We start from the raw sequence: 24597 nt of genomic DNA, 5'->3' as shown, positions 1-24597 counted from the left end.
TTTTTCATACAACGCCAAGGTAGCCAGCTCTGCCAATGACGACAATGGCGAATGCATCTGAGGAGAGTTGAGAGCAAAATTTGATGATCTGGAGGTACAACTATCCATCTGTAGTCCACCTGCACACTTACATCATAGCTAGAACCAACAAGAGATTAGTTTCTTGAATAATTGTAGTGACATTGCTTCCTGCATACTTGAAAGTACATCCCTGCTTTCCATGCAAACAGACTCAGTGACAAGCACTGTTAAGCCTGCTCTCTGTTGCAGTCTATGTAGAGACTTAGCTGGGAGACTTTGCTAGTGTAAGTGTTTGATACAATTGCCAGCGTGCCTCCTTCTAGATTTGTACACAGAAGGTACTGCATTGACAAACGTGTCTTGCTCATGTCCATACATCTCCCTTAGAAGCTTCTCAGTCATTTCTGCTGGTCACAGCATAAGCCTCAGTTTGCCCGTAGTTGACTTGGAAGTTTGTAATGTAGCTGAGGATGTTCAGTACAATTTGTAGTAGAGGTGTTTTTGAATCTCTGGAGGTGCGGTGCAACAAGAACATGCTCTTGAGTCTTGAGGCAAATGTTGTGACTCCCTGACCTGCTCAAATGTATTGCAAGCTTTTCCAGGAACAACTGATTTCAGACTTGGAAAATAAGTGTGGAAAAGTGGAACTTTCATTTGTGAAATCAGTTGCCACAAGGAATCGGTGAACATTAAACTTTCCTACAAAAGGAGATAAATTATTTATAACTTGTTTATGTGGTTTTTTCCTCATTTTTGTGTTCTTATGTGCTCGCATTCTTGAATGACCGTTATAATTTTAAAAAAATCTTTTGGTTTGTTTTTCTTTCAAATGACAACTTACTCTCTTGTAACACAGGCTTAGATGAGGTAGAGACAGGAATGTTTGATTGTTATTTTATATCCATTGTGTGTTGAGAACATGGAAAAACAGCAAACTCGGGAATTCTCAAGGGTTAGGTTTTCTGCAATTGGTGTGACATTACCATGTGTCTCCAATTAGAAACATGGTGGCGTCAGTGTATCTCCTTTCAACAGGCCTCAGGATGATATTTATCAGCAAACTGAAGGTTGGGCCAAGACAGAAGCTGCTTCTAATTTAAATTTTAAAAATTGCTTTAATGTTTTATGACTTATAACATATTAATCACAATTAATTGCAGCTATTGAAGGAGACAGAAGAGAATGTTAATTGAGAATGTCTGTTTTGTTGAGCCTCTAAGTAAATTTGATGCTTGATGTATTTGGGACTTGGAGGTAGGGTGAGGGTTTTTTGGGTTTAACCTACTTTTTGTCCTTTAGTGTTTCACAAGATGACAGTAGGGGGCAATGTTGAGCCGCAGTTTTAATGCAACAACAGGCACTAACTGAATAAAAATACATAGAAATGTAACATTAGCATCAAGAATTATCCCTGTTGCTTCAAGTTAGCTGTAATCTCTAAGATTCCATAACACAGGAAATCAATTGTGGGTTAACAAATTCAACAGCAATTTAACATAAAAAGTGCAGTGTTTCGGTGTATGCTTAGCTTCCACAGCATTAAGTTAAATCAAAAAGGTATTTCTGAAGGTACTCAGTGGCCTACAGTTGATGGTTTCTCTCCAAATTTATAATTTCAGATGGATGATTTTTTAAAAAAGAAAAATCGTGGCAAAACGCTAAAAGTGAAAATGTCTTAGAATTGTTGATCTTGTCTTGGAAAAATATTCTTGCTTAAAAGGAATTATTTCTTAAAAGAAAATACTTAAACATTGTGTTTTTCTTACTTTTATGAGTGAGATGAACGACTTACAGGGTTTTTTTTTTATATATGTGTCTAGAGTAATACAAAAGTCAGTCTAGGTCCCTGTGTGCCTTTTTTTTTTTTTTTTAAACTTGTTTAGTAAAGCAGTTAGAAGAGAAAGTTGCCAAAATAATTTCTGATTCTACTAATTGTAATTATTCCCGTGTCACAGCAGAGCATGATACTGCAGGAAGTTTAACATGGTGTCTTCAAACCTTTGGGCTGTATTTAATATTTTTGTACATTATAGCAAGCACACAATTTTATGATAATGTTTATTCCTGGCATTTCTTTCCCTGAGGATAGTTTTACTTAGAGCTCACTCTTGTGATGTAAATGTTAAACCTTTCATTTGAATGACATTCTGATAAAACATCACATCTCCCACAATATTACCTCATGAATTTATGAACCATTAAATCCAAAGCATTTTAACCAATCTTCTTCTCTTTTTCCCCCTCCCTTGAAAATATGAAGGCTATTCAAATGTTTGAGGGTTTTTTTTAAAAGTCATCCAAGATTAACACGTTATCATCTGCGACATCAGGATAAATGCTTACTGAATTCAAAGGGAGAGTTACCATTTGAAAAAAGACTGTACAAGCTTTGCTTTCTGGGTAAAGAGAAGTCTGAAAAGCTGAAATCTCATGTGATGTGAGGAAGTCTTGCTGTAGCTGTTCTGAGATTCAGTGGAGAGACAATTTGTCTCTCAGGGTCTGATATCATGCAAACCTTGCAATCTGACATTTATTTTAGCTATGAAAATCTTTTAACACTATGCTAAATCAGTAAGAGCTGCAGAAGTCCTGCAGTCTTTTTTTTTGTTTTGTTTAGTTTGTTTTAGAATGATTCACATTTGAATAAGTAAAATGTAAATCAATGAAATGTTTTTGTTTATGTAATGAAAAGTAAACATATATGATTGTACTTAAATATCGAATCTTTACACTTTTTTAACGTATCTGGTGCCCCTTTAAAAAAAAGAAAGACAACCCTACTAGTGCTATATGGTGTGAATTGTATTTCCTGCTTTGACAGTCCATTTAGCAATGTAGCAATGTATTTATATGGCAGTTGGCCTTAATAACCTTTATTGACTTTAGTGGGTAAGAGCCAAGACTGGGATTATTAAAATGTATCAGTTTCATTGCAGTATAAAGTCACAACATATATAATTATGTTAGGTAGGCTAGGCTCCATTTAATCCCACCTATTTATGCGGGAATTTGGCAGGATGAAAAAAATTGTAGAACTAAAATATAGAGAAAAGTATGACTGATTTGGAGTTATATTTAACAGCATTAACCGTTTGCCTACAATAAAGGGTCTACTTAAAGGAATGAAACATAGATCTTAAAAGAACTGATTTTTAATGGTATAACCGAAACACAAGTAATTGTTACACCATTTGTTTCACTTTTTGGCATCCTAAAATACAGCTAATGATAATGACATGTAGCACACCTTTTAATTTATAAGTGTAGTGTAAAAGCAGAAGTGTGCACTCACTGTGTAGGTATAATGAGCAAAGTGGCATTTCATGCAAACTGGTAACTGGTATCTTTCTACACAACTTCCATTTTGATTTGTAAAACTTCTTAAAAGCTATACTTACTAGTCAAGTTGTTATTACTGTTATTCTCAATAGCATGCTTTTATCAGTTTATACAACTAAATTGAAATTAGAGAGCAAGGCTATTTTCTTGTAAAATTATTTTTCTTTCCTTTTTGAGATCTATTTCATTATTTGCTACTGTTACTACATATGATGTATGTCATGGTTTCAGCTATAAGAGCCTATTGTCAGGGGCTTACAGCCTGACAGTTGGAATTGAGTCTAGGCTGAAACTTGAGCTACAAAATCTCAGCCCAGGGCCATAATATTCCCCCCCACCCCTGCCCAAATTAAAACAAAGATTTAAATATGTATTTAAATCAGAGTATTTCAGTTCCAGAATAACCATGAAAAGCTATAAACAAAATATGCCTTTAAAAGGAATCCTCCTAGCTTTTATAGGCTTTGGCACTTTAAACAGCTAACCAATTATATTAAATAAAAAAAAAAAGATAATGGCATCAAACAAGCTGGTTGGTTATTTAGCTTTTTTCAGAAAATGCAGAGCAACTTAACTGATATTTGAATTGGTTTGGCCTTGTTAGCCAAAATTCAAGAAATTGTGAGGTACTATTTTAATTTCGTTTTTAGCTTTCCCGTTGTACTTAGATATTGCAGTGTCATACTCCTTTATTGGAAGACCATGCAGTGATGGGTGATCGTATTGCATAATGAGCTGTGAAATGTAGGCACAACATGGCAGCTCAAAGACCTACAATTTAGCCATATTTCTTGTCTTTTGGGGCTGCTCTTATCTGTTTAGGCCAGACACTTTAAATAAATGTATTTTTGGCAGGTTGTATTTTATGTACATTAGGAGTCAGATGTTTCTGGGAATGTACCTTTTATCTTAAACAACAACAACAAAACCTGATCCTGAAGACTTGTTTTCTTTTTCTTGCCTTTTTTTTTTCTTTTGGCACTAATTTCCTTGACCCTAATATTTTTAGCTGTCAAATGGGAGAAAGGATTCAGCATTGTGTGTAGTAGAATCACTACGGATCTTTAAAAAAAAAAAAAAAAAGTTAAGTTTTATTGCACATCTTTCAGAAAAAAAATATTTACAATTCTGAGGAAATTCAGACTTAAGCTTCCAAAACAAAGTGTGTGCTGAAAGCACAAAGGACTGTGTTTATGATTCTCTTTGAAGTGTTTTTGCAACAGGATAAGGAAAATTTTAGAAACTGTCTGATAGTGTTAAGGGTAAATACTTAAACCCCTTTAGAGAATTTCACACACAGATACTGTGCAGCAGAAAAAAGGATACTTATGTTTCCTAAAGCTGCTACAGCCTACAGCTTTGTACTTAAAGACAGAGGTGTTGAATAGAATTCTACTGAGGATACATCCAGTGACAATATCTACAGGAACATCAGAGCAAACCAGTGGATAGCACTTTCTATTTTTAACCCTTATATGAGCTGGCTGAGATCTTAGCTGTGTTGATATGAACCGCTATAACATTTCTGTTATAAACTGGAATTGTTAAAAGGGCAGCCTTGCAACTCGTACAGCATATTGTGAGGACTGCGCTGAAAACATTAAGGTTATAATGTAAACTGGCATGAGCCAGGAAAAGTGTAGGACAATTTATGTCCCATGGGAAGGCGAGATGTGTTTCTGACAGCACAAATGGGAGGACCATGGGTGGCTTGTGCAGCTGTGCATGTCACGTGGCTGGTGGTGTGTGCTGCACCAGATGGTGCAAAGGAGGTGGGCATGCTGTCCCATTTTTGTGTTCCCTTCTAGGTGGCTTTGCACCTGAGTTACAAGTTTGACATTTGTCAGTGTTCTTGTGCACACAACTTTGTCTTTGCAAGCTTCAGTTTTGGATGACAAGAATTCTGTTGTCTTAACTCTTGCTGTAATAGGGCTTCTTTCTGTCATCTTCAGTATATTTTTATACCATCAGATGTATATGATCATGTGTAGTCTATACACGTACTTGCACGTAAAATGTGATGAGCTCTGTGTTAGTGTATAAAACCTAATACATGTAACACACAATCAGCAGACATCAAAACTGTGCATATAGGTTATTCCCCAGTCTTGTATTTGAATTGTGTAAAGGGGCCCCTCTGTCCGAGCTGAGCACTGTGGCTTAAACGGGATTCTCCATCCCATGTAAAAGTTTTCTCGTAGTGGATAGACTATCAGAGTTGGTCAATAGTGTGACTGTATGTCTATGTACCTGCTTCTACACGCAAATACATACACAGGTGTGTTGTTTTTTTTATCTGTGATGATCTTCTAATTAACTTCTTTATGTAAATTCTGAATCATAGATAGTTATATTTAGGCAAAAGGCATTTATAGGAAATGAGCACTGCAGGCAACTGCTTGCAGTTCTTGGAAGCAGGAGCAAGGTAGGAAAAGAGCTTAGAGAGCATTAGACTACATGCGGTAGTACTGCAAGTCACCCCCTGTGTGGCAGAGAGGGAAACGCTCAGATCGTAGTACCCGCTGCATCCCTGTGAAGCCAGTTTTAGTCCTGGAAGGATATTTTAAACCTGGTGTTGCCCTTTTATTGTTAATGGGAACTATGTGATTGATTTCAGTGAAAGCAGAATTGGTATGATGGGGCTACTGTAGATTGCATAGAATTGTGTGCTGTTTCCCCCATTTTTTTCCTCAGAACCTTGAATGGGCATATACTGGAATAACAAAAGATCTCTTTATCAACAGTGTGTTTATCGAGGCTTATTTGCTGTGGAAATAGTGAAGTAGTAGTATTGTGCTATTGTTTTACTAGCCCAGTTAATCTTTGCAAAGCCTTTTATGTTCTTAGAAATCCATCTCCGAGTAGAAAAACTGAATAAAAGACCATATTTGAACACTGAGGACAACATTTCTTGAAAAGAAATTCTCAATTTTTGAAATCTGTGTATGTATGTTGTGGAAAACTTGATTATTTCTTAACTGTGAAGTGATTCCTATTTTTCATTTATGCAATCATAGATGTGATCAGATACAGAGTCTATGGATTGGTACATTTGTGTATGTATGTTTATGGACATGCTACAGAGATAGAAAAAAAAAGATTTGGTTTGGTGTTGAAACTGTGAATTACAGTGGTTTGGCAGGAACAATTTTTATGGGGTTTGCTATAAACTCGAAGTTGTGATTTCGAATAAAAGAAAGCAAATGGCACTATGACTAAAACGTCACCATCTACATTGCTATAATTTTTTAAAATTTTGAGTACAACTAGTATTGCTAAACATGCTTTTTATTGGTATTGTATTTTAGTGGCTATGTAACCACTGTAAAAAAGAATACAGATGTTTTACTTTCCAAATGGCTTTTGTAAGCAAAGGGGGTGACATCTTCCGAAAAGCTGCCGTTGCTGCATTGATACTTTTTCTTTCCTATCTGATCATCAGTCCTTCTAATTCCTAACAAGATCATGGGTGAAGAGTGTTTTTGCAATGTCTTTTTTAACAGTGACTTCATCTTTGATCAAAATTATAGCTCTCATTTTATATATAAAGAAATAAAACTTGGCTTCAGTAATTGCCATGGAAAGCATTACGGTCTGATGGATTTGGTGCTAATTCTTTCACTGACCTTCTGTTTAACTTGTGCAAGTAACTTAAGTGAGGTTTTCAAAATCAGTGTGGAGATCAAAACGTTGAGGTCTGACTTTGATTTTAGATTGCAGACTATTTCTGATCTTAAATTCCTCATCAATAAAATGAGGCTATGATTTTTACTGTAACTGATAAAGAATTACTCATAGGCTATGTCCTAGGGAGAGAACATTCTGCAGTCAAAGGAACCGAACAAACTTCTGCCTCCCCTCTACCATGACTGGAAATTGTAGCATTTGGGCCACATCTAAGATTCTTTAATTTTTTTTTTTTTTTTTTTTTTTAATTCTTTTACAGATGGACAAGTTCCATCCATTTAAGTATGACTGAAGGAGCTTACTGTGTTCTGGCTGACCCCAACTGTCTCACGGCAGTTCCCACTTGTAGCTCTCAGGAGCTTTTGAGTGAATCTTTTTTGCACTTTTCATTTCTTCCTACACATGCTTCTGCTTAGTAATCCTGAAGCTGTAGACATAATATAATGTTTACTGTTCTGAAGTAAGAAGATAATTACTGGCTTTTCTCAAATGTCTCTAGTTAACATCAGGTTTTGGCAGTTCTCCTTGGACTGCTAGTGAATTTGAACGCTGTCTAATTCTCACAGCAGAGGCTCTGATGTAAAGTTTAAGTGTAGAAAGTCTTGAAATTATTCCTGTAAAACAATGTGATTTTTTATCACAATCAGACTAATGATATCTCTTTCCGTAGGGTTCGTTTTGAATTTCTGTAACGTAACAGAATGATTAAGGGAATGGTGAGAACAGACCAGATTCTTGCTTGCGAATAGGAATGGCATCAGTGGAGCTATGCTCAAGATGAATCTGACTACCTGCGTAGCATGCACTCTTCTGCAAAGTGCACTGTTAATAGCTGCACCAGTTTATGTTGTCTAGCTGCCTAGGGATCAATAGAATTGTGTAATAAACTGAAGTGATATTTTAATTTCTTGTGTGTGTTTATATATGTATGTATATACACTGCTAATAATTATACTTTAGCTTGATCTTCAAGCTGTGTGCTACATGCTAATGGACTAAAGCCTCACTAGCTAGCTAGGTCAATTGTTTTGTCGATGTGGTTGGACTCAGCTTGGATAAGTGAATTATAAGACTTTTCTTGTAATTCAGACACACGGCAGAGTAAGTTTACTCATTGTCATTCTATATTGATTGTTCTCATATTCTGTCCAGTGTCATGCTTCTATTTCATGAAATAGGGGTTTCTGTACTGAAATCGTAGGCAGTAGTAGGACCACAGAATTCACTCCTTTGCTCAAAACTAGTGATTGGTTATGTTGCTGGTGAAAGAGTTGGATAGAAATTATTTTCAGATTAGCCTGTACAAACCAATTTATGCTGTTGCTGTGTAGTGCCAAAGTACAAAAAGGTTGTACTTCCCATAATTCCTGGAGGGGATAGAGTATCTCAGAATCTTTCAGCAGCTAGGCTTTGTATTTCTGTCTTCTCTTACAGGGAAGAGGAAAGAGCACCTTGGTATTACATGTACAATGGTAATACATCTATCCCCAAAGAAGCAGGGATGCAATAACATGAAATTAATGCTATGCTGCATTTATGTAGGTGTTCAATGCAAAGGCCAATACAAGTCCTGGCCGTATCTTAGTCTGAAATGCTACAAGGCTTTTAAAAGGATTAAAATTATACATAATTGGGATTATTATTATTTTCCACTTTTAAAAGTCTTCTCCTGTAAGTAGTATCTTCATTAAGGCAACCTTACAGTGACTGACTTTGTCTCTCAGAGGAATGACAGTAGAGAAAGGAGAGGTTACCATGCAATTATAGTTTTACAGTCAAGGCTTTTCAGACCATTATTCTGTTACTGATCTTTTCTTGGCTTTCATGTAGGACATCCTTGATACACATTTATAAAACATGTATACATTGATGGGTCAATGCCACTGGTGGTCGTTGTGCTAAAGGAATTATGAATCTACAGTATCAAAACTTAGGAATCTACTGGGGTGGGGAAAAGATGGGTAACATAAAGTGAATCAGTCTTTATAACTCAAAAATTGCAAAAATACTGAACAAAAAAAAAAGTGCCACTGGTTTCTTTAAGAAATCCTACTTTTAAAAACAGGATACAGCATTGTTTTCTCAACTTTATTCTTAGCTGTTCATAGTCTACATTTTTTTGTTAAATGTAAAATACTGTAGTTGAATCACAGCATTAGCTGGCTTTTTCCAACAAAACAGCAGATTTAGGCTCTTTGCTGCGAATTTTGAAAGTAACAGAGAGAGAGAGGTCGTGAAGACAAAAATTGAACACATAGATGTATAATCCCAAAGGAGTAAACTGACTTCTACTAGACAAGCTGAAAGCTGATTAAAATATTTCTCATCCTTTGGGTATGCAACAGCTTTTGATGATGGAGAGTGTATTAATATTCAGCTTAGCTGCTTGTCGACACTTCAGACAGGTCCCAGGAAAGACTCTGATACTGACCAGGTTTTCTCACTCTGCCAGAAATCTTTATGAGACACAGAGCAGCACCCTTGTACCAGCAAAAGCCAAGATAAGAATAATGCTATTATGCTATGTCTTTATTTTAGAAATTGCTTTTAGACATTTTGAAAGGATTGAAAATTTTAAAGAATTCTTTTAAGGATATAAACTCATTTAGGTACAAGAAAGGAGAAAGATTAATCTTAATTGTTTTAAAATAAGGCAGCTGCAATCTATTCAGTTTTAAATCTGTTTGTCTGGGTTGTTTGCAAACATACAAAGATCCCAGTAATAATATTAGTGACCGAGATTTTTCAGAGAGAGTGTTCCTACTGCGATTATTTATAAAACAGTCAGGTCTGAGGTGTTGGGGTAATGTTCTCTTAACTTCATCTATTCCCTTGTAATGTAATACCTACCTTCCAGACAAGAATGAGATGTAAACAGCTGCTTTATCAGCTGATACTTCTTCTGTTCTTTTGTTGGCAGGCTGACATATGGGTTGTTTGCTTTTTCCCCTTCCACGGTGACTAAATATATACAGTATCTCTGGAAAACATGTCATACGCTCTGTGAGGTGCCTTTAGGATGGCTGCAGGGCTAAATACTTCCTGTAATAGGTGAAAGAGCATGGCTTAATCAGCTTAGTTAACTAAATTAAGCTGTGCTTTTTCTCATGGTGCAGCCTTAAAGTGTATTTCATTTAGAAACTGTATTTCATACTTGTGGAATGACGCAAGGTTGGAGAACTCTCATGGGTTTTTGATAGCGGGCTTGAAAAAGGTGAAATTTGCTAGTTATTCTGCAATGTGAAGAAGTGCAGTCATGGCGTGTGTCTTTTTGCTGAAGATTTGAAGGAGAAATTCTAATGCAGTTTAGATAGTAAAGGCTTCTCAAACTGAGAAAGTCTACTTTTCTTTCTTTTTCCCCATCTAATTTTAACGTTTTTATACATGGGAAGAGCTGTCCATGTTCAATCCAACCTCACCTTGCCTGCTTGCAGATGTGTCACCAGATTCTGTTACACTACCTTCTTTCATCATTCTTTGGAAGGAAGTAAACTAGTGTGGCATGATTGTAAGGATGTGGATCTTCTCTCTCTGATCGCTCGGTCTCAGTAGAAAATATGATTACTGAGTTGCTCTTCCTTAAGATGAGTTGTTCTTCACGAGTTACTCTGTGTGAAAGACAAGGTCTGATTTTCCTCTTGGGAACATGTTGGGATCCTGGTCCCAGTGCAACCCTCCTGCCTGGGAGCTAGAGAAGATTGATTAGCAAGGCACAGGCACAGCTGGAAACAGTTCTACTTCCTATCTCATTTGGTTAATCTAGTATATTAATGTTTACTTATTTACCTGTACAGGTTTTTGAAAGACTTAAGGTGTGTGTGTGGGGGGAAGCAATCGGGACAGCAGGGTGCAGTTGGCCAAGGAGAGAGTGGCAGCAAGTGCCAGTAGGCAGTGAAAACATGGGAAAGAAGGGTTAGGAGCCGCCCTGTTCACAGAATAATAGGACCAAAGGCTGTATGAGTGAGGACTACTGGGACAGGAGTTTTGAAGTGGTTGGAAAACTTGAAACTGGATGTGTTGTAGGTGGAGCAGACCTTTGGGTACAGTGGGAATAGATAACAAGCTTGGCAGGAAAAGCTTTGGAGATTGAGAAAGAGTAAGAAAGGGTGGCAAAGGCTCTTGGGCAGAAAAGGAGTGGTGTGGTTTGAGAGAAAATAGGGTTGGGGGAGGTTTGCAATGGGGGAAGCGGTTATGGAGAAGATGGCAGAAGATAAGGTAGCTGTGTGTCTCCTTCAAAGCAGAATATTGTGGGTAGTGATTTCTTTGAATTTTTTGTTTGCTTGTTTGTTTTTATCCCTTTAAAAAATTGTGTTTTGATATAAATTTCTATATTGGTGCTTTTGTGCAGTAATAATACTGCATTTAGTATGCTACTGGGTTATACTACTGAACCAAAAAAGGGAGAACTAGTCCTTTTTTAAGCAAAAAAGGGTTACATCAAACACAGAAATTTATTTAAAGTATGTTAAAAAGTATTTGATGTTAATGCAACAAACACAAAATTACACAGGGAAAAAAAGATGAAGGAGATCTTAGACGCATCGGTTTTTACAATTGAAAAAATGCAGATAACATTTAAATTGTGTGTTTATATATATAAACACGTGGGCACACACACATACATACGTACATATATATATACACACACGTGTACACATAGAGGGAAAGGTGTTTAGCTATTTAAGTCCTGAGCTGTTCTCCATAATGCTTGAAGTTGCAGAATCTCACTGAACTATACACTATGTTAGTTTCTCATAGTACCTCCGACTGGTTGGGCATAATTCTATGGTAGACTTAAGTGTTTCTTGATTATATGGGGTGTTATAGTTTCCTGATGACTGGTTATGTTATTTATAATGCAGAGGGTGTTAATCCTTCAGTGATTAACACCCTATTTGAATTACCAGAGGTTAAAGGTACATTCTTTTTATTTGTTTTTTTGCAGTGTTTCTTCCTTTGGTATGTTTTTTTACTAAAGGTTTTGTGTTCTCTGTTTTATCTGAAAATTACTTTGAGGTAATTTGGGATAGGGGGGAGGAGAGGAGCATCCTTCTTCGTTAGGGGCCCAAGTGTGTTGAAGCTGTGGTCATTAGAACATAAATTCTCTTTGCAATGAGTAGGTCCTCCAGAAATCTTCCATTTCAAAATAGTGGTAATCTCTTAATGGACAGACACATGGTCAAAACCACATGGAAGAAGGCATTCCCTACTCTAGCCTCTAAAAGAGGAGACACCTACCTGTGTTTCATTCTAAGCCATTTTGGAGAGATTTATTAAATAAAAGATTATATGTGTGTGTATATATATGTATATGAAATCATGTGTATGCATACACACACAAACACGCTTTACAATGTATAAATATATAAGGCTGTCATTTCAGGTGGTTTGGAGATACTGTAGAGATTCTTGTCCAGCTCCCAGCTCTCTCCCAATTACTGTGTTTACAGAATCGAGGTGCTATGTTAAAAGCCTTCAATTCTTTCAAAGGTTGTGGCTGCACAGAAGTTACCCTTACTCTAATATTTCAAGCCTTTCTCTAAATACCGTGGTCTTTCTTCTGTTTTGCCGAGCTGTTCCTCACAGAGCTGGATGTGACGAGAGGGAATCAGTGAAGGTTTTTTGCCATTTTGTTTTTCACACAGTCCTGGGGTTATGTAACTGTTCATCTATCTCCAGGAGAATTCAGTTATGTGTCCAGGTTTTCTGAGTTGGTGTGTCCAGCTGCAAAGACTTTCCAGTGGTGTACAGCAACTCTCAGGGTTTACTGAAGAATGCTGTGACACTGGCTTTGCTCCCTTCTGTAAAGATGATTGTAACACATTCCTTGATTGCAAATGCTGAGGGAAATGTTCCACCTGGAGGTTTCTTCATTTTGTGGGTGTTCCACCTACACCAAATCTGGAAAAGTATGGGGATGGCGAAAGACCCACAAGAGTTCCTCACTGACACTTTTCGGCTCTACAACCTCTCTGGTACTACCTGAAACTGCTAGAAGCCAATTACAGGAGAATTGTGTTGATACATGGTAACCCTCTGCAATGTTTAGGACTTGGGTGCATATGTAAAATCCAGGAAGGTGGTCAAAGAGCAAGGAAGGAAACATAAATGCGAGGAAGCCAAAAAGGAAAGGAGAGCCCCTCATCTGGTGGGGTCAGTATTTCATGCTTCACATGTAGTATGCTCTCAGTTCAAATGATTCTAATCTTGGAAACTGCAAAGGGATATGATAGCCTGCCTCTGCATTTTCCAATAGAGGCATAACTGATCTTGACTTGGTGTTTTAAGAAAACTCATCATCAGACTAGACTGATCAAGTGTTAACAATGTGTATTTTGCAGAGCTGGAACATGAGTTCACTGGTGTATAAAAGCTCTGTTTTAACTCAGTTACCAGCTACAGGCTTAATGCCTGACCTGCTGGACGAAGTGTTCAATCTGTCAGAAAATTGAAACATACTGTAATAATCTATGTTTAATCTACATACCAAATCTGCGGGTGTTTTAATGTTGCTCTGCAGCAGATAGGATGACTGTTCAGTAAGTGGAAGCGCAGAGACAAAATGTTCCTGTACAGCTAGTCACTTATGATTTTTGTTTTACTGTCTGTTGTGTGCTAGCTTTCTCTCTGCTTTTCTCTCTGGTGTTTTGCTCAGAGCTCTGTGAGGTGCTAAGATGAGTGCTGGTTTGCTTTTGTCATAATCTTTCATGTTTGCTCTGACAGATAGGTGAAAAAGTAGTATTTGTTCGGCTCCAACATGCAAGGAATCCAGCTCAGACACTGAGGACAATTAGTCCTGTGTGGTGGCATAGAAAGCAGACATGCTAAAATTTTAGGGGGACTTTTTTCCTGTACGTGCTGCAGGGGGAACCCTGCATATAGCACTGTGGCTTCCTACCTGACTTTTCTGTTTGAGATTGTTTAACTGCTGTCTGCCATTCAATTGCTGGCCTGTGGTTAGCTGTATTTCTCTTCTACAATATACTAAGCACTACATTGGCTTTGTTCCTTCTTTTTTTGTTCCTTTAGTGTTTCACTTATATTTTAATAGTTTCATTTGTGCCTAGAAATGTTTCTTCTGCTTCTGCAGAGAGATTGTGAATAGTATGGCACCACAAAATGTATGGGAAACTTAGGAACTTGAAGGAGGGTTCAGCAGGAGGCAGAGTTAAAGGCCAAGGTGTTACTGTGAGCAGAGAGAGAAATTAGGAGGAAATAAGTTGCAGGAAAGATGGGAGGAACAAGGAAGGGAAACAGTTGTAAGAAGGAAGATAGTATAACAAAGTGAGAGAAGGGTTAAAAAAATAGAGAGAAATGGGAACAAAGATAATGGAAGTATGAAGAATTTTCTAACTGCAAGAGATAATATAACAGGAGAGAGAACAGTAATAAACTATAAGGTGTCTGTACTTTTAAAACTTCTTTTTGTAGTCAGCATAATGAAGTTAATGTGAAAGTTGATGCCTTCTCTTTCAGAATTACTTTTTCTTTCCTTCCTGTTACTCCTTGAAGTTAGAAATACCACAGGAAGTGATAGAAACGAGGCAGATATTTGCTTTCATGGCACAAAAGAACTGCAAGGTGCAGATCTGCAGTATGAAGATCTGAGTTTTCATGTATTAAACTTGAACTTGTTGGTTATGGCATTTAATAGGGTCTTGCTCTGGGAAGACTAAATATGTAAATCCCTAATAACAAATGATGCAACTAGTTAAAAATGAGAGTTTTGTGTGAATGTGTTATTTCACTTTACATATCAAAAATTGCTTTTTGTCTGCTGACATGTTTCGGAATCAATTTTCTTGAAGGAGGAGTTGTATTATGGCCTCACTGTAGCAGAGCATGTAGCCTGAAAGTCTGCAGATAGAATGTTTGCAACAGTGTGTATATGTGAAATTTAAAGTGACGAGCTGCTTGATTAAAATCAGAATATATTTTTTTTTAGTAAAACTTTTTATTGGTTTGGTATAAATCCATTTTTACTACTACAAGGGGAAAAAAAGAAGTGGGGAGGGAAAGAAATTAGGGGGTAGCAAGAAAAGACTGAAAGAACATACAGCTGAAGGTGTAACTTAAACTTACATAAATATCAACACTTTATATGTGAATAATAAGATCCAGCTTGGTAAGTAAGATTTGGTTCAGGAAAGATGGAGCAAGTTGTTTGCTGAGTTGGCTGGTAAAACTAGAACAATCTACTTAACAGTTTTTATATCAAAGATTATGTTGTGTACAACTATATATTGTATTATAATTTTGTTAGTCCCTTTTCTAAGTCTGCTGAAATCTGCTTGACTACTTCTTGTATCTGTCACAAACAATTATTTATGTTCTTGGGTTGAACCTTAAATATTTGCAGAAGTGCTGCAATCTTTTTTTCAAAACAACCATTTGAAAAGTTTGCATAGTGGACTTAAGTAAATAACATGACTCTCTCAATAGGGCTATGAATCTGTTATTCAGGATGTTCTTTTTTGGTGACTCTTTCCATAAGTGGAATTTTTACAATTAAATTCATTACTAGACATTCAAAGTATGCTACTTGAAATAAGCTTAGAGATATACATCAGGAATATTAAGTCTTTGTATCCTGTTTTCATTTTACTGTCGTGTCTCCTTCTTTTTTACAGTTGTACTAACCCAGTCAATAAAGATGTGTGAACCAAGTCAACTTTTGCTGTTTCAAGAACTAATTGCATTTTTCAGATATATTTTAATCGAAAAACATTTTATTGTTTATTTGCACAGTACAACTTCTAAACCTAAGACAACACTGAGTTCAGAAGATAGTGGGTAGCCTATACAGTGTTTGAACTTGTACTCCATTTTCTGGTTTCCTGAGGATAAATGTGATTGCTCCAATATAAATGTTTTAGATCACAGTGACAGCTGTGGAAATTAAACCTACCCAGCAAAATCTATTTTCTGTCTAGCTAAGTAAAGGAGAGGACAGATGAAAAAAAATCCCTGGTGAATGAATTCTTATGAACAGTGATGAATCTTTTCCTTTTGCTACATTAATTTTATTGTAGTCTCAAAAAAAAAAAAAAAAAAAAAAAAAAAAGGAAAAAGTCCAACTTGGGTTTCTTTGTATGTTCTTCATATTCAAGTTTATTATTTAAAGGTGAAAAATTTAGAATATCATTGCTAGGCCATGTTGCAGAACACATTGCAAACACTTTTTTGAACACACAGAAAATGTACCCTTTAGGATAGTTTCCAGAGAGTTGCAATGGTCTGTGTATGGAATAGGCTTTAAATTTCTATGAAAATCTGGGATTTGGGGAGAGGAGAAGGATTTCCAATTTCCCAGGAATTTTGTTGCTCCTAACACTGCTCTGTTTTCAGAGGCTTCAGCTATATTAAGCATTACCTTATCCTCTTTAAAATATCTTAAAATGTTGAGTCTTCTACAGAAAATTCTCTTTTTTAACTGTAAGTTTTGATACCTGCTTCAGAGGCTACTTTATTGCAGAAAAATGCAGAATTTTCTCATGTAGACTATGTAGCAGTTTTGCACCAAGAAAGAAGCAGCAGAGACTACCCTGCCAAAAGGTAAATCTTTGAGTAATGTTCGTCACAATTTTATTGTTTTCCTGAGGTGCGTTCCTGACCTGTGTAGTTCTGGAGGAGTCATTTTTCCCTTCTAGCATCTCCTCAGGATCTACCTGCATCTTCACTAAACCTGCTCAGTCTTGACAACTGGTTTGAGTCCACTAAATTTGCACTCATCAGAGGAGAATAAAGGACTCTGCCTTTTCAGGTGGTTAAGGCTTGGAGCACTTGAGCATGCTGTCGTTAATAAGCTTGTGCTACTCCTCTCTGGGCCAATTCTTTCTTGTTTCCACGGCAACTTCTTAAGTAACTCCGTCTAGCAAAGTATGCTTTGTAGCAATTTGCTGTTGGAAGTAATTTGATAGTCTTTTTTGTGAATGATACTAGTCACCGGGTATTTCTGGTTGGGCTGAAGACTCAAAATGAGCTATGGACTGCTCAGTTGTTGCATCTGTTGTGATTTTTTTTTTTTTTTTTTGCCAAGGTGGGGGAATTAATGTAGATTGTAGCTCAGATATGGGGCTGTAGGATATTGTTTGTATATTTTAAAGAATCAGTATATTGTGATTCTTAAGATATATAGACTTTTTTTGTGGGAAAAAAGAAGTTCTCTTAAAAACGTTTATTGCAAAGTAAATGGTTAAAATGGAGCTGCAGTTACTTGAAAGAGACAAATATACATTCATTATTTCCTGAGTATGTTGTTTTTATGGGAAAGCAAAGGAAGCAATGGCTGGGTGTCGTTAAGGAGTAGCTAGTGGAAAGCGGTGAAATGAGCAATGAGACTTGTAAAGCGTCATGAAAACTGAAACACCAGGGTACAAAGTACCGCTTATCCTCACAGATATGGATACCATATGGCAACATGAAGGGAAATGAAGGACAGGAGACAAGAATCCTATTATTCCTCACACTTTCATTTGCTTGCTCTTTGCTTTGGGCAAATGACTTAAGAAGTTGTGCATGAACCTTCTTCTGGCACAGTATTTATTGACAAGACACCTGTCTTCCCTCTCAGGCTCCTTGAAGTTTCTTTGGTGTCATTCCAGCTTGGGCACTTGTGGTTATAGTTTTATTGTTATTTTTCTCATAGTTCCGGAATAATCTTTTCTCAATTGTTCCGAGGTTGAAATCTGTATCCGTTCTTCTCTTACAGCATTTCACTTACTTTCCTTAAGAAAGGCTGTCTGCTATGATTGTGTTACTGCTGTCCCTGAAACCTCTGCCTTCTCTTTTTACCTTTGTTTGCACATTTTCATGTCTGGACAACCTTCTGCATCTCTCTTTAATATATCTTTGGTATCAGATGGTCTGATTGCGAGTACTTTAATACCAGACGTTGAAAGGATTTGGCTTCTGGAAAGACGGCTATGTGGTCCACATGCCTTTGAAATGATACACTGGAGGAGACCCTTTATCAGCTCTGTAGGGGCTACTACGGCTGTGAAAAGATTTTTGTCACCTCCTCAGCTGCTTCCTCCTTCCCACCTCCTAAACTACACACCTATCTACTGGCCACAGTTTCCTTCACTTATAACTGTTTTGTATTAGTTTCAAATTTCCCTGAAGTTTACAGATCCTCCTTAAAAACTGTTAAACTAAGCCTACCAATATTCAATAGTTAATCTTCACTGTAACAGTTGTTTAAAATGTCAATTCTAACATCTTTCACTTTTGCTCCTCTAACTTCAGTGTTTGTGAACCTATACTTGAAAATTTCCTCTTCTGATGATGTCTCCCAAAGTTAATGGTTGGTTGTTAAGTGGTTACACCATGCAAAACCAAGGAGAGTATGCTTACCCTCTGTCTTTCATTGTTACTTACATTGAAACTTTCAGCTATTTTGCCTTGCACGATCTGAGGGAACCATTAGTGTATTTGATTTTGCCCTTAGCTGAGGTGGTGGAAATGAGAAGCTGTTTGGCTGTGTTAGAGCAAGATAACGTGATTTTCAGGGCAGGTGAATGCTTTTGTCATAGCAGTGGGTGCTATATCAAGAGAGAACAAGAAAAGCTGCACAGAAAGGTTGTATGGGAGGGCAGGAAAATCGTGCAGAATTTAACAGAAGATGTTATAAAGGGAGCCCCCGATGCATAAGTTTTATGCTTTGTGTGTTGTAACTCTGAAAATTAATGCTTCATGTGTTATATCAGGCTGTTGTGGGCGTGTAGTGGCAAAATTACAGATAATAAATTACGACTCTTCCTACTGAAGCTATATAGCCTTCTCCTAATTTTAACACCACAAAGAAACGCAATTTAGTGGCTCTCTATGCTATGGAGTTTAGTGCAAATGTTTGAACTTCACTGTGGTCTAGGAAAGCTGGCATTTTAAGAAGTATTGCATAGTTACAAAGACTACCATTACACCATTATAATGGTTTTGCAGTGCTTTGCTCAGTGGAACACTAGCCTATTTGCGGGGAAAAAATGTCCAAAAGACATCCTAGCTTCTGTTCTCTAAAGAAGTGCTCAATGTGACCTAGCATTAAGGGATAGAATCAACCCAATATATTCTCAATTTCAGAAACAGGGAAAAAACTGAAATATGAAGCTATTCCCACTAGAAATGTTGTAAATCTTACAAAATATATAAGCTCTCCTCTTCGACACACATCAAAGGCATGAAACTTGGGAGATTAAAATATGTTTTTAATCTTGGTTTGATGAGCAAAACTTTCACTGTAATATTTATTATGAGAGGCTCTACTTGTGTCGCCTCTTCCCTTTGTTCTGTTTATATATGACTTCCTTTCTTCCAAAAAAGTAGGAAGTATCGCTTTCACAAAGCCAAAGGATATTGCAATGGTTTGTTCATTTAAGCTGAATCGTAGGTCCACGTGGCAGACACAAACTTTTCTTTTATTGTCCTGGGTCCCAGAGGAAGAGCAATGCTTTCTGATGGCTTCCCATGAATGCCTTTCATTTGTGGAGGAGTTTCAGTGGCTTATGCTGACTGTACAAAGATCAAACAGGCAGGAAAATTGTGGTTTTGAGAAACTTAGCCAAGATCTTTGCTATTTTCTCGGGAGTTTTTCTTCTCTAACCCTAGTTTTTAAGGACAATATTAGGACAATTGGTTGTAGTGGCTGATGGAAAAAAAGCTCATTCTTCTTAAATTTTCTCTTTAAAATTTAATTATTTTCTTACTTATTAGAAAATTTGTAGGCATGTATAGAGAAAATACTAACCGTAATTGCAATCTGTCTTAATTGCATTTGGAATCAATGGTATCCAAAATGAAGCTTAAAAAAAAGTGTTGTGGCTGCTTGGTCCTGCAATTTGATCTATATTGGGACACTGCGCTTGCAGAGTTTTGCTGAAATCACCCAGGTTTTTTTGCCTGGGCACAAAGGTCTGTCAAACTGATTATGGGAATTGACCTGCTCAAGTCTCTTGTTTCAAGAACAGTTTTGGGGGTTTTTCTCAATAGGTTTTCTTAATGTTCATCATAAAAATTTCCAATTTGCTTTGCTGTTAGTGAACTTAAGTACTGGAAAGAGATGTGCAGACCACACCACCTTTTCAACTGTGGCGACGGCATGTTTTGCCAGCAATACATAATTTTCATTGTGTTATTCCCTAAACCTCATGTTTGTCATAGAAATTCAGGTTTTGATGAAGGATTATTTTAATAAAACTAAAATGGCTTAAGTTTCTGAAGTAAAACACTAGCATCTTTAGAGGTCAGATGTAGCTGAAACTTGAACAGCTGTACAACATGCATCCTAGATTGTTTTTAATTGTCTTCCCTTTCTCTAACAGCAGTAATTCTTGTTTATATTGTCAAGAACCTTTCCACTGAGCACAAGCGCACCATACTTTAAGGTCACATGCTTAACCCCACTGCACGGTTACAATGTAAATGGGCCCCCTTTGTTTTCATTAATGTGTGAGGGGTGGGTGCAAGGCAAGCCTGTTCACAAGGATTAAATGACTTATTGTAAAAGTGTCTTAAAGAAAGCATATTTTGTCTCCATACCACAGTTGTTTAGCATTACTCTTGTGCATCCAACCAACAGCCAGTTTGGCAATGGATTTTTGTGTGTCATTTTGTTCTTTTGACCTGTGGTACTTTTTTCTTTCGTTTTTTTTAACTGAGCTAATGGATTCACCTCAAATAATACAAAACAAAGAAGCTTTTCCTCTTTCCTTTCCTAATACCCTAGAAGTAGTAAACAGAGCTGGAACTGCTCTTTTCCATACAAAACCCTTTACATAACAATTTACCGGTTGTTGTTTGTGTGTTGATGTAGAGGTTTAAAATTAAGACTTTCTAAAAACGTCAAATTAAATTAGTATGCTCAGTGCTTTTAATCAGTTTAAAAATGAACAAAGTATAGCCTCTTAAAGTGGTTTCAGGAGTTTTAAGTAAGTCTTTTGCTTTTCTACCTGTAGTCATTGATGTATGGAAGAAAAATACTGTTGAAATCTTACAAGTTATTTTGGTTTTGGTTATCTAGAATTGGCCCTGAGTCCCAAGATTTTAGATGACTTCAAACCCAATGCTGATTGTAATCTGTGGCTGGCATCTGTAATTGTTTTTGTAGGCCAAAAAAAGTTAAGTAATGCTCTTAAATAAGCGCTGCTCTTTGTCAAGAATTGAATCCTTTTTTTTGGGATATCTCTGTTCCAGGTTGTTTTAGGGGTGGTTGTGTTTGTTGTGGTTTTTTTTTTTTTTTGTTTATATTTGGTTATAATTTTGGACCATGAATACAATTTGATTCATGTCTGGTTTGAGACACACAGATTTATGCCAGCACATGAAAAGAATGTATACAACTGGCTGTGATGCATCCAATGTGATGAACTTGATCCAAGAGGGTTGTATGCAACAGTTTCTGTGTGTGTACTGAATGTGTAAGCAGTGAATGAACAAGGCAAGGGGAAACTATTATCTCTAGAAGATGAAGCAATAATACTTGCTTATCAAAGCAGAACACTGTTCTGAGTATGGCAAGTTGTAGCTTAGTAGGAATAGTACTTTGTTGGTTTTGAAATTGTGTTAATCAAGATAGAATATTGTTAAAAGGCAGTCTGTATCCTACTGAAAATCTTTTAGCTTATTTTTTCCTAAATGAAGTTGTCCCTGAGAATTGATTTGGTATATATATAAAAAGATTGCATAACATCTTAAATAGAAATTTAAGAAGGAAGAGAAAAAAAAGAACACAAGCTCCAGAGTCCAAATATTGACGAGAGACACTAGTTTTTTTTATCAGATAACATGTTTTCCTCTCTAAGAAGAGAAATTTTTATATATACACCACATGAATAGTTTGGGTGATTGTTCATGTAGACTAGATCTCTTACCTGTGGACTTGAATGCTGTGAAGTGTGATTTGCCCTATAGTGTCATGTTAAAGCAGAATGCGAAGTAGATAGTAACATCAAATGGAGGTTTAGAGCTGTAGTGTGTAGCTCATCGTGATGTATCTTTAAGGTCACAAGTTTTTGTATGAGGGAACACAGGTCAAACCCTCCTGCTCAAATTTCTATGCAACCCAGAAGATCCACTTTCTTAGGTTAGTGGAGAACATCTCCGTTGTGGCATGTACTCACTATGGGCCTGTTAAGGACACTTCGTCAGCTTATGTTAATACATCCTTGACATTGCTTTAACTTTTACTAGTGGATTAACCGATTCTTCTTGAGGAGTGCAGAGGTGGTTAGTCAGCCACCTTTGACCTCTCTCTTAAGCTGGACTTTGCAGCTGAACTTGAGAACCCCTATCTTATTTCACGTGCCTGTAGAAGGCAACCTTAGTCAATGTAAGGCAGGAGCTGTGAATGTTGCGGTGCGGTGTAACAGAATATACTGTTATGGGGTGGCACAGAGTAACAGTGTTTTCTGTTTGCCAGATTGTATTGTCATAGTTTGTGAGCACATCATGCAAATGTCACATTTGTTGAATTGCCTGAATCTTCTTTGGTTCAGAGAGTAATCGATGTGCATATATTCAGTGATCTGTTGATCACGCTGTTTGTTTGTTTTCTTTGTTAGGCACATGAATCATATGATAAAAGTTTTATTTTCCCTGATTGAATGCTTGAATGCCATGAATGAAAATTGTCTATATAATGACTTTGAGCATAGTGAACTTTTCAAGTAGTTGGCCGTTCAAGCTTTAAATGCTTTTTCAAGTATTCATGTTTAAATACTTGAATGTTCATGGAAAATGAATATGACAAATGGACAACATTTAGAACTTGATTAAACTCTAAAGAAAAATATTTCCAGAAGTTTTTTTTAATGCACTAGTAGGTGACAGGAAACAAATTCTAAAATTCTCTTAACTGATTTATTTTGCCCCTGAGCTACTTCCTTGTTCTTTCCTTGTGTGTACTTTTAGTTGTTGGGTTATTAGTTGATAATCTTCCTTCTTAAGGGTGAAAAATGAATCTTGTGTTTTCTTCTTCCTGAGGAGATAAACTAATCACTGAGAGCTTTATTGCTCCCTTCCTAAGACTGTGAGACAGAGCAAAAATCCTTCTCCAAAATCACAATAAAGTGAAAACAAACCCATATGGGATATCATGGAATATTAATGGAAGAAGAGTGCTACTTCGATAGCATCGACTATTAACATGTTGATATTTGTTGTACCTGCGTAGCCATAACATCAGATTTCTCCGAAAGAAAAACATGGGCAGAATACAAACCTAAAGCCCAGGAATTGTAGCATATAGCATGGTCTTTTACTGGAATATAAGTCTATCAAAACAGAATAATCAATAACTGGCTATGGTTTGCATTAACAGGTTTATAAAGTGTATGTGTTACAGACATATTGCATTCAGAAGAACACTAAATGGCAAGAAATGTTACTTGGCATGATGGAGTTAGGCAACTGGGCATCACAGGAGGCCGAGACCCTCTGTGGAAAGTGACCTGTCCTCGGAAGGGGTGGAGGTCCACCTGCATGTACGGTGGATCAATGCTCCAACTCCATGAAGGCATACTGCAATTAAGCAGGATGAGACGAAAACTGTGACTGGAGGTGTCTTATCTGTGTTGTACTCTCCTCGTCTGTGTGTATCTGTATAAAGAGTATACAGGCAGACACATAGAGGATTAGGCAGAGTTTACTTTCCGGTTAATTTACTTTAATTTAGGAGGAGGGTTGTTTTTGTTCTGGAAAAAAGTCTGTGTCTTTTGAGCCTACAGGTTTGTGAGCTTGAGCAGACATATTAATTATAAGTAATAATTAATAATAAGCATTGCCTTATTTAGCATTTTAGGTGTGCCTGGACTACTGAATTCATTCTGCAGTTACCTTTTTTCTTGTAAGGGCAAGATTTGTGTTGCCTGTGTATACTAGTAAGACATATTCCCCTTTATCACTCATAATGGGAAATTAGTGTTCATATGTAGGTGGCATATATATATATATATATATATATATATATAAAAAACAGGGTTATGTAGCTTTATGTTCTAATATGTCAGGATAACATGTGCAAAACTTTGTTCCTAAACATAATCTGAATGTAAGAGAACTAAAAACAAGTAGTTGCCTGTCCTCCCAGGAGGAATCTATATTTACTCTAAGTACCGCATCTGAAATAGTGACTGTACTTATTATGGGTGACTCTGATGAGAGTTAAATTGGTAAACTTCTCTCTATGTTCTCCTTTGTCAGTCCCCCATTTTTAAAATTTGATAATATTTTGCATTTGTGTGTACACTTACACTGCACACCCTCAATGGCAGGTCATCACCTTTTGCATGGCCTATATATCAAGTGCCTAGCACATGTTTTTATGTAAAAATATAGTTATGTACTGTAACAAAACTGCGGGAGGATAAGGCACTGAAATTTCATTGCCTACTTTTCAGTTGAGGAACAAGGATCATAGCTTGCCAAGTTGTTTATTTCCAAGTGCTGTTTTAGTCATCAACCTCTACTAGTGGGTGGTAGTGTCCTTCCTGCTTGACAATGCCATATTCCCCATACATTAAATACATGTAATATATCGGGTTCCTGTGCTCTTCC

At 36.8% G+C, this 24597-nt stretch overlaps 1 protein-coding gene across 1 annotated transcript in view; it reads left to right on the top strand.

Annotated features, from left to right (window-relative positions):
* The window catches only part of FTO (FTO alpha-ketoglutarate dependent dioxygenase), a gene marked incomplete at its 3' end in the record, with an annotated part of 251934 nt that overhangs the window by 78142 nt on the left and 149195 nt on the right, over window positions 1–24597 (top strand). The window lies entirely within an intron of this gene.

This window comes from Phaethon aethereus (assembly GCF_964289735.1).
Source record: "Phaethon aethereus genome assembly, chromosome: 13".
Classification (NCBI taxonomy): domain Eukaryota; kingdom Metazoa; phylum Chordata; class Aves; order Phaethontiformes; family Phaethontidae; genus Phaethon; species Phaethon aethereus.
This window is presented reverse-complemented; position numbering and strand designations above follow the sequence as displayed.